This window comes from Peromyscus californicus, unplaced genomic scaffold, assembly GCF_007827085.1.
Source record: "Peromyscus californicus insignis strain IS unplaced genomic scaffold, ASM782708v3 Scaffold_20__1_contigs__length_68692818, whole genome shotgun sequence".
Taxonomy (NCBI): Eukaryota; Metazoa; Chordata; class Mammalia; order Rodentia; family Cricetidae; genus Peromyscus; species Peromyscus californicus.
This window is the reverse complement of record NW_026294503.1, coordinates 26,217,930-26,232,060: the sequence shown is the minus strand read 5'-3', so window position 1 is coordinate 26,232,060 and position 14,131 is coordinate 26,217,930. Positions and strand designations below refer to the sequence as shown.

The 14,131-nt window shown below is 38.3% G+C and overlaps 1 non-coding gene across 1 annotated transcript; it reads right to left on the bottom strand.

The window, feature by feature from the left end:
* Positions 1 to 337: 337 nt before the first annotated feature.
* Positions 338 to 444, bottom strand: LOC128117282 (U6 spliceosomal RNA). The gene has a single exon (XR_008220765.1). It is a non-coding gene; the product is annotated as a U6 spliceosomal RNA (small nuclear RNA).
* Positions 445 to 14,131: the final 13,687 nt, after the last annotated feature.

The following is a 14,131-nucleotide window of genomic DNA, read 5'->3' as shown; positions in this document are numbered from 1 at the left end:
AGACCTCTTCTGGCTTCCTTAGGTATACACACACACACACACACACACACACACACGTGCACCACATGATTTTTTTAAGGTATGAATAACAGCCCAATGTATGTATCAGACATTTATCTATCCATCCATCCATCAATGAACATGTGTTACTTCCATCTTCCAGCTATTGTGAATAATGGTATAATAAACATGGGATGCATATGCCCTTTCGAGATTCTGCTTTGAAACTGACTGCCAGATAATTTGGCAATTGTTTTTGATCTTCTGAGGAACCTTCATACCAGTTTCCATAACATTACACCATTTTACATTTTAACTAATGGTATAAAAGGCTTCTAAGATTATGGATTGCTTGCAGTATTTCCATGTCATCTTTGCACAGGGGCCATGCTAATCTTCTCTGTGTATTTCCAATTTTAGTAAATGTACTGCCAAAACAAGTACTAATTAAATAATTGGTGATGCAATTTTCAGAAATTCTTACTAACAAATCCCGTGAGGGTGGCAGGAAGAGTCTCCCAGATCTTTTAAAATATTCATGTTTGAATAATTCATTTCATTTGAAAGGGAGTCAGATTGATGGTCAAGGAAAAGTTACTAACAGGCTCTTCAACAGTACCAGCATTCACCCATGAATATGAAGAGTCTCAGATTCCATGCCAGTCCTACTGTTTTTTAAGTCTGTGGGTGGGTCTCAGAAAATGTTTGGAAGGCCTTCCAGGGTTACTGATACATGCTCAAGCTTGAAACCCTTTCTTTGTTATGAATTGATGGATGAGTTTTAAGAATTTTCTAACACTCACACTTCTATGCTACATTTTCTTCAGACCCGGATGCCAACAAATATATTTCTTCTTGCTTTTCTTTGCTTTTTAAAATTATTAGTAGTAGTTGAATGGTTGGTTGGTTGGTTGGTTAGTTGGTTGGTTGGTTGGTTGGTTGGCTGGCTGGTTGGTGTTTTCCACTGTGAAAGTTTTCTTGTCCTAAGAATCAGTAAATTGAAGATTAAAAGTAGGTTTGGGGAATGGTTGACCCTAGGAATTATAACTCTTAATATTGGTTTTTCTATGAAATGAGAAGATACAGAAGGATTAAGAGAGTAAGTATCTGCCTTAGAGGTTATCACTTCTCCAGAGCCCAAGGTTGATGTTCAGTACCAAGACATGTTGAGCAGTCTAGTCTGGATGGCTCCTAAATCTTTCTACACACAGCCCTACCAGAAACTTAAAATTAGATCATTATTCTAAACCCATTTGCCTTGGCAATTTCCAGACAGTACATTATCTTCTATCTCCATCCTTCTCAAATCCTGAATTATAAACACTATCAATCTATAGGAGTCTTTGGTATCACTAAGCATCCTATGAGCTTAGTTTTCTCATCCAAAAGTATTACTGATGTTGCCTCCTTCATGGAGTGCTTGTGACACTTAAATTAACATGGTTTATCAGCTAGACCAATATAAGTCATCATGTTTTTTAAATGTCAGTAAGTCTTATTTTTTGCATCCTTTTCACTTTTGTGCATCTATTATTCTTATCACTTATCTCAGCCTTGCTCAAAACGTATAGCTGGTCCTGCTCAATGATGCTCTGAAAGTTACCAGTGCCCCTAAGATTAGCTGGGGAATCTCATTTCCTACCCTAGGCTTTCATTGTATTTCCCTCATCAGGCTGCACAATTTTGAACAGTAGCTGTTGTGTGAATATGGAGGTTATTTTCTCATGTTGCATAATTTATTCTCACAGCAACAAAACCCAAACAACCATCTTTCCCATCCTAAAACCGAACTCTGTGTACATACATTCTTAATGCTGACAAGATGCTAATGAAGAGGTCCATCTCCTGTTGTAAATGCAAGGACATTAAGATGTATTAAGGACTATGTTTGTACAAGAGCTCCCTAGAGACCTTGCCACTGTTATCTTGTTTATTCTGCACCAGAACACACTGAAGTACATACAACTTTATTGTTTGTGATTTCCAGATGAGAAAACTGATACTCAAAGACATTGGAGTACCAAAATCATGAGCTTACAAGCATGGTCTCTTGTTCCATACATTATAAGGAATTCTCCACCAGGACTAGTGGCTCATACTTGTAATCCCATTTATTCAAGAGACTGAGGAGGAAGATTGCAAGCTCAAATCCCAACTAGGCTATAAACGAAGTTCAGTTCAGCCTGTACAACATACTGAGATCATGTCTCAGAAAGAAATAAAAGAATAGGAATACAGTTCAGTGGTAGAAAGCTTGGTTGGCATGCATGAGACCCAAGATTCACATCTAGTAATGAAAAAAAGTGACATTACACCAGGTACAAGGTCCTCTGAGAATACACCCTGGATCTATGCCCAGACTAAAGCCCGCAAACCCTTCCCTGCTTGTATCAGAACCAATATCAATCTGGGTCATTCTTCTATTTCATCACATGTGAGAACCAACCTAACAAGAAGTGTGCCTTTGATGTCTGGCTTTAGGAAAAGATGCATGGCAAAGGAAAAAAAGTGACCTCCACCCCAAGACAGCTCAAGCAACTCCCTGGATTCTGACTGAGGAGCCACCACCACCATAACTACCATCACTACCCAGTGGAGGAAACACTAGAATTGAGCCAGAGGGAGCAGGTTCAAATCCTGCCTTGAAAACATTTACCTGCATGACCTCCAGCAAGCTATCTATCCCCTCTGAGCCTCATGCACCTCCACCTACAGAATGAGGCGAACTTTCCTTCCTTAATCCATACATTCAATTGCCACCTAGACAGGGACACAGGAAGTCATGCAGTAGCAAATGAGTTCCTGGGAACATAGGCTATAAAGTTAACTGAAGCCACAGACAGGCTCTACTCCCCTAATCTCCCTACAATCTCTCACGGGCTGTGTATGTCTTAATTGATTAAAATAGGTGTTGAGAGATCTAAAGGGCAGAAAGGAAATCTAAGCAGGTCAAATAATGGGATAATTTAACTATAGGATGCTCTGCTGAAGACTCCATGAAGATTTACTAAATACTCAGCAGGCCACATTCACCATGGTGGTAATGCATCCTTAATATTAATAATGACTATCATTGAGGAAGGGGACCCATGAGAAGGGAAACCAGAAGCAAAAACAGAAGAGAGGAAGGGAGATCAATGTCTTTGAGACTCTAACTACTATTGCAAAATGCCTTTCTTTGCTTTCTCTTCTTTCCTCTCGTGAATTCTTGAAAACCCTAGTACTGCTTTCTTAGCTTTGATCTAGGACTTCCCTTATATTGAAAGGAATTTTTATAAGTGCCATGCAGTGTCCACTGGTATGACCCATACTGGTCAACGGTTATCAACTGCAGTGATGCACACTCATCTCACTGATTTCAAAAGAAGGCATAGCAGGAGAGGTCTCAGTCAATGGGTAAAGACACTGCCCAAGTGTGGCAACCTGAAATTTGTCCTCTGTACTCCAAGCAGGAGTTGTGGCACAGATACATGCACACACACACACACACACACACACACACACACACACACACACACACACCAATAACAACAACAACAACAATAATAATAATAATGTTTTTAAATGAATGGAAGGTATGCTGTTCTAGGATATAAGCTGTTCTTCAATAATATAGTTTGCTATGGTTAAATGAGACAGACAGGTGGCTTTGAGTTTGAGTCTAATGCCACAGCCCAAATTCTCATAACTGACATCCTTACACACAAACACACATTAGGAAAGATTTGTTGGAGATTCATCAACAGGACAAGTTAGGAAGATTTAAAAGGCTTCTAGCATCAGCCACACCTTGTATCTAGAACCAGATATTTTCTAAGGTGGGTATGGAAAGCGGGCATAATTGTAGTTTCTTTCACTCCAAAAATGGTTCTTTCTCTCATTCTGCTATTTCCAACCAAATAATAATAGCTTTCTAAAAGAAGCTGAGGCTCCACTCTGCTGAGACAGCCACTGTCACTTTCTCTGCCACTGATGCTGTTAAATGTGACCATACTTTTCCATGCCTGTCTCCACAGGCCAAGAGTATAGATTGTATCCACCTGCCTTCCTTCTACCTCCTCAACCTCCCCTTTGAACAACATCCAGAATCTTACAATCTTACATTGCCATCTCTGATATCCCAGTCAAGATCACTCTCCTTCCCCTCTTTGATGATTCATCGCTCATTCAGTAGATAATTATTGAGCACCTTATGTTTGCTAAGCACTATTTTAAGTCTTGGAATAGAAACTCATTCCAGTCTGCAGAGGGCGTACATTCTAGTTAGTCCCAAGTCCACCTCATTCTCTGCCTCGATTGTTGGCAGCTCAAAAGAACACCCAGTGTTTTCTATTTTGCCCCAATGGTTCCTCTCAAGTAACCTCCAACATAAAACAGCATGATTTGATATATTTTTAAGGCCTAGGCTGCTTCAAATTATTTATAGCCAACATATAAAATATTGAAAGGAAGGAAGCAGGAGGCTTAATACGTCAAGAAAAAGTTAATTTTTGGAACCCAAGAGTTAAAATATGAAAAAATGCTTTTAAGTCATATGTAGAGACTGTTCTTGAACCAATCATTAAAGATTCCCTATATCTGCTAAAGTAAAGGAGAGGAGAGGGGGCCTCAAATAACCCAAAAGATGACAAAACCTTGGGTGGGACTTCTACAGCAATGCCATGGAACCCTTCTTAGTGGATTTAATATATTGGGTGGAATTACGTCAGAATCCATAGCTTCACTCTCTTGTTCTCCATCCCACAGCAGCTCCAAAAGTGCCAGAAAGGTTTTGGATGAATGGTCTGATCATGTGGAAAATAAGTTAAGTGACCTTAAGAAAAAGGATAAAACTTTGGTGGCAGGAGCCATGTGCACCACATAGAGAAACTTCACTTTTGATATGGTCAGAAGCCAGGAGAGGATTAATGTCAGGAATTTAGCAGTAGAGGGGCAACATTGGTAGAAATGGATATCTTAGCAGAGTCATGAGAATAGGAATTCAGGGGAATGAATTAGGTTGACATGAGTTCCTAGGCAAACACTCCCTCTACCCTTCCCACCATGAAACATTCACAGAAAAGAGAGAGGACATGTGAACTGAACTCAACAGTTATGCAGGTTGTAGTCAGAGCCTAAGATATAATTTTGAAATTACAGTATGAGTTTACTACTGTGAGACTCTTAGGATGACATTCATGAAGCCACAATTATTCCATATATTTGGCCTTAAAATGCCAGCTGCCTCCGTCCCTGTACAGCTAAGAATAGCAAAACTGACAGATTCACTAACAGTGGCCTGAGTTTAACAGTCATCTTTATTATCCTGCCCTCCAAATCTCTGTCTTGTGTTCTAGTTGATGACTATAAATAACAGAATAATCTAAATTCTGTTGTTTCAAACAAAACTGTAAACTATTCTTTCATGACATTGCCATTTTAAGACAAGGGTTAAGAACACTCTCAATTTTATCAAATGGAAAAGTATGGAACTAACAAGAGGCAAAACATCCTTACTGTTTGGTAAGGGGTCTTGCTGGGACAGCAGACCACCTCAAGATGTTTGCACCTGTTTTGTGTATGTGTAAATGTTTCTCTCTCTCTCTCTCTCTCTCTCTCTCTCTCTCTCTCTCTCTCTCTCTCTCTCTCTCTCTGTGTGTGTGTGTGTGTGTGTGTGTGTGTGTGTGCTCATGCAAGCGCATGTATTCATGCATGTAGAAACCAGAGGTCAATGCGAGTGTCTGTATCAGTCATTATCCACCTTATTTTTTGAAAGTCTTTCACCGAATGTGGATCTCACAACTGATATAGGCTGACTTGTTAGCAAGTCAAGGGACTAATGTGTCTCCACATCCCCAGTGCTGGGATTATAAGCACGTGCCACCATACCCAGGCTTTTACACAGGTTCTAGAACATCAAACCCACATGCTCATGCTTGCATAGTAAGCACTTTACTGACTGAGTTATCTCACTAGCCTTATTTTTTATCCTTATTATTAAAATATCCTAAAATAAGCATTAAAAAATATTAGTCTTTATACTTATCTATGACTCATCTTACTCATAATCAGACTGAACCAGGGAAGCAGCTCAGTTTCCCACTAGCTATATGACCCTGTTCTAATAAACTTTTCTGGATATCAAATATCTCGATGAAGAAAATAATAATTATCTTTCAGGATCAATGTGAAAATTAAAGGAAATAATACAAGGATCTGACAGAGTCTGTGTCCTTTTCTAGTCAGTCTGTTCAATAAATATTTACTAGTGGTAAATGCATAAGCAGGCAAGAAATAATAAGTTAATTAATGGATGTTTCATTTCTTTTCTACCCTAGAGCCACCTAAGATATAAATATAGAAAATAAAAATTATAATTATTCTTATATGGGAATTTATAGCTTTAAATGAGACATTATCTCATTCAATCTTCATAAAATTCCTTGAGAAGCAGTCCAGACATGGGTTGCCATTTATATTTTATAAGAAATTACAGTAAAACTAAGAACAGTGGTTTTAATTATTCAACTCCACATATTAAAGAATGAAAGAAAGGATCTGGAGAGGTTACCCATCAGTTAAGAACACTTAATGCTCTTGCTGAGAACTGAGATTCAGTCCCCAACACTGACAACAGGCAGCTCATAACCATCTGTAACTCCACTTAACATGGATCCAACACCTTCTTCTGGGCCCCACAATACCTGCACATACATGATACACTTACAGACATGTAGGCATGCACATACACACATAAATAAAAATAAATCTTTTTACTAAATAAAATAGGATTAAGGAAAGGAAAGAGGGAGAGTAGGAAGGAGAGGGAGAAAAGGGATGGAGTAAGGGATGGGAACAGAGAAGAAAGGAATGGAGGGAGAATTTCTCTCTTGTAACTCTAATTCCGTGTTCTTCCTGTTTGAGAAAGTCACCACCCAGACACCTTCACACATGAAAGTAGCTCTCTACCACAGTCAGGGGATAATGCTGGGGATGTCTTTCTGTATGCTGTGAATGTGTTGCTCTGATTGATTGATAAATAAAATGCTGATTGGCCAGTAGCCAGACAGCAAGTATAGTATAGGTGAGATAAGCAGAGAGGAGAATGCTGGGAACAGGAAGTCTGAGTCAGGAGATGCTGCCAGCCGCCACCACCATGAGAAGCAAGATGTAAAGTACCGGTAAGCTACAGGCCATGTGGCAACTTATAGATTACTAGAAATGGGATAATTTAAGATATAGGAACTAGATAGCAAAAAGCCTGCCACGGCCATACAGTTTATAAGTAATATAAGTTTCTGTGTGTTTACTTGGGTCTGAGAGGCTGCAGGAACCAGGTGGACACAGGAAAACTCCAGCCACAGATTAAGGTATTCACACAAACAAACAAAGTAGACATTTCTTTACTGAATAAACCTGATTAATGGCTGTATCTGTCTACAGTGTTATTCCTGGAAGACTCAAAGGAGGTTTTTTCATATCAGGCTGTCAGAAGAAATCCTGCCTCTGGAGAAGCCATCTTTTAATCATCATCCATTGCACTGTCTCCAAGATCCTTTGAGTGGAGCTTAGGAACCACAGTTAACCTCAGAAGTGTCATTTTCAGTGTTTTGATCCACTGGTTGGAATTAACAATGATCTCTTGTATAGACAAGGGAAGATTTAGATGAAGGAGAACTCTAAGGTTTTACACACCAAGGAGGTGGACTCACTCCGAAATTCTATAAGCAGTTGACTACCTAATCAGACTACCATCCTAAAGTAAAGTAAGAAAACAAGAGTGGAGAGATGCATGACTATTCATTGTTACTGTGCTTAAGAACTAGAGTGACAGCTCCCAATGTAGTCACACATTGCCTGTGCAATCTCCTTGTACACCTGATTGGTAGGTATTTTCATCCTTGTTGCACAAAGAGAGGATCTTCAACTCACAGAACTTGGGTAGCTTCTCTACAATCAGTGATAGAATTTCCATTGAAATTCTGGTTTGTCTAAACCTAAAGTTCAAGTTTTATCACCTGACCATGATCCCTCAACTAGATCAGTATAGGATTAACAAAGAAGAAAAGATTATCAATGTGCATGGGTCATGTTAGCACCAATATTCTGCTTCAATATATTCAGAATGGAGCCTGTGATTCTGTATTTTTTTTTGTTTCCTGGGCTAGTATGAGACAGATATGTATGAAAATTTTATATCTTGTTGTTCCTTCCAGTGACAACTGAATACTTTACCTGTTTTATAATATTCCCAAAGTTCTCAGGATTGTCAAAAATTTCTTACATTATCAAGGGCACAGAAAGTCCAATCTTTCAGCCTAATCACAACCATCCTCCTCAAACCCTTCCTTGATATTAGGCAAAGTAACTCTGCCTTTTGACATTGTCCACCTGAAGTATCTCCACATTTTTCCTTTAACAGGGAGGTTTAATAGTTAGCCAAGATGCACACAGTATTTTCAATCTAAGAAACATCAGATGGTACATACTGCTATTTATGGAAGATCAGTCTAAAACTCTATGAATTAATTCTCTATACCCAAGGGTGGACTGCATCGTCAAAGCAATAGGAAACAAAACAAGTTTGAATCCTTGCATTCTGCTACATGAGGTTCTTTTAACCCACATTGTGACATTGTTTATAGACTTTAGTGCAAATGGACGTTAACACTTAAATCAATGCTCCCAAATGAACAGAATGTGGTTCCTTCCCTGCAAAAACATCACAGTCTTATTGGGAGACAGAGGAAATGAAAAGGGCCCATGAACTGTTACACACTGGGATTCAATTTTGTTATTCTATAATTCATTACTCCCTGAATTTTTTGAACCTAACCTTTCTACATTGGTCAAAAGCATAAATTTTTTAAAACATGGTTATTATCTGTAATCATCAAAATAAGGTATAGCAAAATACTTTGAAAACTAAAATGTTCTGCTAATGGACCAGACAGTCTAAAATTTTTTATATACGTAATCATATCATAAAATTGTACAAAAACTTTTGTTTGGACTTCATATTACCTTTCTGTCTCTTTTTCTTCCTTGCTACATAACCTCATCTACTTAGGCTTATCTTTACTTTTGTTTTATCTCACTGAGTTCAATATAGTCAAAGAAAACATCTTAACTCTTATTTCCCAATAAACTGAGTTATCAAACACAAGCGTTAGTTACAGAAAAATCTACCAATGGTATAAATTCAAGTACAATGTACAGACAAAGACACTTAAAGGAGCTTAACAAAGGAAAGATTTAGAGGTAAATTGGGAATTGCTGGCAAGTTAAAGCAGAGCCACAGGGAATTGGAAGGCTTGAGCAAAACCTCATCCCAGTGATAGACAGCAGGGGTCATGATGAGTAGAACACATATGAGTAGCAATAAAATACAAAACTGAAAACCACAGATGACTAATATGGTTCCTTAAAATATATAATATGGCTCCACATTACAGCGAATCATGATTTACTCTGAGTAAATAATGTTGTCTGGGCACTCAAAAATCAGCTGCACCAGCATTAGAAAGGAGAAAAGAAGTCCATGGGATTATTTTAATTTAAAATGAAACAGATTTGAACAAAATGTAGTGTTATTTCATGGTTTAAAAAAAGTTCTCTAACTAAAATGGAAGGAAACTTATGCAAGTTGATACACATCTAACAAGCCATAATAAATGAAATTACAGCTAACAACCTAATTGATGCTGAGAAACTAAGTCACTTCTCCTTACAATGAGGAAAGTATAACCTTCTCTCACCACTTTTATCCCTTTATACAGCATCTCATTTTGTGGTCCAGACTGGCCCCTAAAACACAATTATGCTTTCATCTCTCAGGTCCTAGGATTTCAGGTATATGTGACTAAGCCTAGCCTTATCACTTCTATCAAATATTGTTCCAGAGGCTATATAGTAAAAGGAGAAAGAGGAAAGTAAAAAGATTGGAAAGGAAGAAGTAAAACTATGTTTATTCACAGAATTCATGTTTGTTCATGTAGAAAATATTTGACCAAAATATCCTTCTCAAACTAATAAGTTATTACATAAACAACACAGTATGATGGGTTAATATTTTTTAAAATGGACTTGCTTTCCTGTATATCTTCAATAAATAATTATAAATTTTAAAATAAAATGATTACTAAGATCATTTATAGTAATGTAAATATATAAAATAAATATACGTTTAAGACTGCAAGACACAAGACACTGTACATAAGCACTATACTATACTTGATAGACATTTTTCCCATGGCTATATATGGTAACAATACAATGATATGGTATATGCTAAAATATTGAGTACTTAAGGAAACTGATAACAGGTCATGGGAAAAAGAGATGTTCCTAACTATTGTAATGGGAGGTTACAGATAGAGGTTATGAGGTAGAAAGTTTAGAATAATCTAAATGGTGATGGCATAGATTGGAGATGTGACTATGAATTCATGTTTAGATAAATACAAATACAGTTTTTTCACAGAGAAACATTTAAAAATCTACACATATACTGGTTAGTAGATACTAACATCTCAGCTCTGTCAGATAAGGAAGAAGAAATGGCATTCCCACACCAACATCATAATAGCAATGAGACCAAAGCAACACAGAAGCCAAAAGAATGAATTCCTAATGACCACAGTTGGAAATAGCTTAAGCAATAAAGTATAATAGTATTTAACCATAACTCAAATATGAACTAAATATCCACAAGTAGTTTCTATTAATGATAAAGGCATTCATCACTTTTTAGTGATAAAACACATGACCATGGCACTTATATAAGGGAAGGTTTATTTTGAGCTTACAGTTCCAGAGGGATGAGTCTGTAATCACCCCATAGGGGAAACATGGCAGCAAATACCAGGCATTGTGGCCAGAACAGTTGAGAACACATCCCAAACTGCAAGTGGAAAAGGGCTGTGGAATAATCGCTCTGTACATTGTGTGAATATATGTCACCATGACTGGTTTAATAAACAAGTTGACTGGCCAATAGCTGAACAAGATAAAGTTAGGCAGAAAAGCCAAACTGGGAATGATGGGATGAGGATGCAAAAAGTGGGATAGAGGTAAAAGCCACGAGCCTTGGGTCAACACATAGAGTAATAGAAACGTGTTACGTTGTAAGAGCTAGTTAGTAACAAGCCTGAGCTATTGGCCGAGCATTTGTATTTAATATTAAACCTCTGAGTGATTATTTGAGAGCAGCTGTGGGACAGGAACTTCCATCTACAGAAAAGTAAAGAAAGCAAACTTGAAATGGGAAAGATTTAATCTCTCAGAACCTTCCCCAAGTGACGTATATCCTCCAGCAAGCCCACACCTCAGAAACCTCAAATAGAGTCACCAGCTGGGAAGCAAGCATTCAAATGCTAGCAGATCCACAATAAAGAGGAATTCTAAATATGATTTGAATACCTCGCCTTCAAGGAAGTGTCTGCTTAAGTGTGGATGGCGGCGCACGGTGACTTACTTCCCAAAGCTATTGTTATAAAGAGCAGGGGGAAAGTGTAACTTTCTGAAGAGAAACTTGGAAAACAATAAGGTCAGCATTAGACATGCAGAGTCGTGTTTAGAGTACAAAGTCTTGATAGGATATGATGAGCTTGACATTGCCTCTATGCTTCTCCCACATCCCTAACCCCACTCTAATCTCAAGAATGGCATCAGACAAATCCCAGCTGAGAGGCATGCAGCAGGATACCTGGCCAGGACTTATCAAAGCTGTCAAGGTCATTAAAAATAAGGAAAGGCTGACAGGTTCTCAAACCAAGAGGAGCCTGAGAGATGACAGCTAAGTTAATATAGAATCCAGAATGGGGTCCTGGAACAGGAAAAGGGCATCAGGTCAAAACTATAGGAAGAAGAAGAAATTGAGGTGTTGGTGAATGGCAGTGCATCAGGATTGGCTTACCACTTGTTTAAAAATGCACCTTGCTGCTGTGAGATGTCAGTAATTGGGGAGCTGGGCAGGGAGTGTACAGGAAACTTCTATGCTACCTTCAAATTTTTTTTCTCTAAATGTGTTTTTTTCCCTCTAAGCTGTTTTTAAATAAATACAATAAGTCTCTTCCCCAGGGAGTTAGAGCTTGCATGTGCCAGACAAGCATTCTCTCATTAAGTGACATGGCCAGCAAGAAAGATGATTAAGAAATGATAAAACCAAATGACTAGAGGCTGTTGACTGCAGGAAAAATGTTGGAGGTGCCTGGCTAAGACTCACAGAGCCAGTTAGGGTTGAGGTAGAATCAGAATTGAAATCTGACTTATTCTCTAAAGCAGTACCATGGCGGGAGGGGGGAGGGGGGATCACAAGATAAACAAAAGTACCATCCTTAGAATGTCTTCATCCAGTTTCCAACACAGAGCCCAGCTTACCCACCCTTGTGATCTCCAGATGATTCTAACAAAGCGCAGATAACAACAATGTGCTAAAGGTGGTGCCAACATGAAGAGAAGTGTCTCTTCTTCACTTTACACAGGATTTCCTGAGCTGGCTTGAAATACATTAAACATTCCTCCCCCAACTCCTATGGGAAACAGTTTTATGACAGTTACTAAATCTCTGTCCTTTGCAATCCTGAAACATTCCAAGATTTATAAAGAGTGCTGAGTTCACCAGGAAGTCTGCTCACTGCTTCTGACAAAGGTCCTAATGGTATCTCTCATGTGCCAAAAGCCTATGAGCTTCTGAAAAATGTTATGAAGTCAAAATCATCACACATGTTTTCACGATTAAGAAAATAGAGCCAGGCATGGAGGTACAGGCCTGTAAAGCCAGCATTCAGAAGGCAGAGGCAGGATATTGCAAGTTTGAGGCCATCTTGAGTATTAAAAAAAATCTGACCCAAGTACACTTCTAAGAGGTAGAGTCTCCCTCAATCATATAATTGAAACAGGATTAAAACTCTTATGTCTATGCAGAAATGTTATACCGCCTTTCCAAATGACTATTTATTTTTAATTACTTCATTGTGCTTTCATGGGCCAGGCACAATGTCTATTACTTTATAATACTATATAACACTTTGTCCAATGACTACACATTGGACAGCTGTTACTAATGACCCCACTTTGGAAATAAAAGAACTGACTTCATCTCTGACTCTGAAACTTTTAATAAATATTTTCTCAGCATCCCGGGCAGTTTTGGCAGTCACCAGTGCACTTGTGAGCTGTTTATGTCTCCAGAGTCCAGTTTCCTGATGCAATGTCTGAGACAAAGCTCTTTTGAGGACTTTACAAAAATCCCTTGACCTGGCAGTCACAAGAAAGTCACTCAGAAATAAAAGAACAAAAGAGTATCAAATTGCATTTTCCTTGAAATATCTGTGGCAAAAAGAGTTAGCATCAGTAGACATGTGTGCAAGTTGCTTATTAAATATGCATTTATTTCAGAAGTACTTAAGCAATAATGAGTAGAAGACTCTCAAAGGCTCCTTTTAGTCTGGGTGTCTTCTGGTTAATTTTCAGTTATTCTGTACTTGAAAACTCATGCAAGAAAAAAGTCTTATGGTGTGTTTAAGTGAGGCTAAGAGATGGAAATAAATGTGTTCTTACTAAACTTAGAAAGGGAGACATAGTTACTCAATCTATTGATTAATGATCAAGAGAAGGTGCTGACAGCCAGGAGGACAGATCTGCAGATTACCAAATTACTCAGATTAATCAGGAAGAGGGATGGCCACGCAGAGACCTGGGACACACATGACAGTGAGCAGTATTGCAGGGGTGATGCTGAGCACAGCAATAAGAACATCAGGTTACTCCAATTGTCAGGGAGAACATAAACAACAGGTGCATTCTGGATTTGGAAGAGCTTGAGATTCTGCTTGCATCGTCTAGTGGAATCCTTGAGATAATTAAAATGTCTCAAAAAACTAATGCGTGAGGTGTCAAAGCAGGTAACTCAATAGAGATGTCAGCTTTCTGGATATCAGCCGTCAAAACAATGATGAAGATTTAAGATTGGAATAAATTTCTCATTCCTTGGTCAATAGCTAGGATGACAGTGACTTCTTACTCATGTGTTGTCAACCAAGTGTAGACTTTGAGGAGAGTGGGAGCAGATATAGAAGAGCTATCCTATAGATATATCCTATATCCCTATAGTCTTTACCTTGAACTGTTAAGAAAACCTAATTTTATC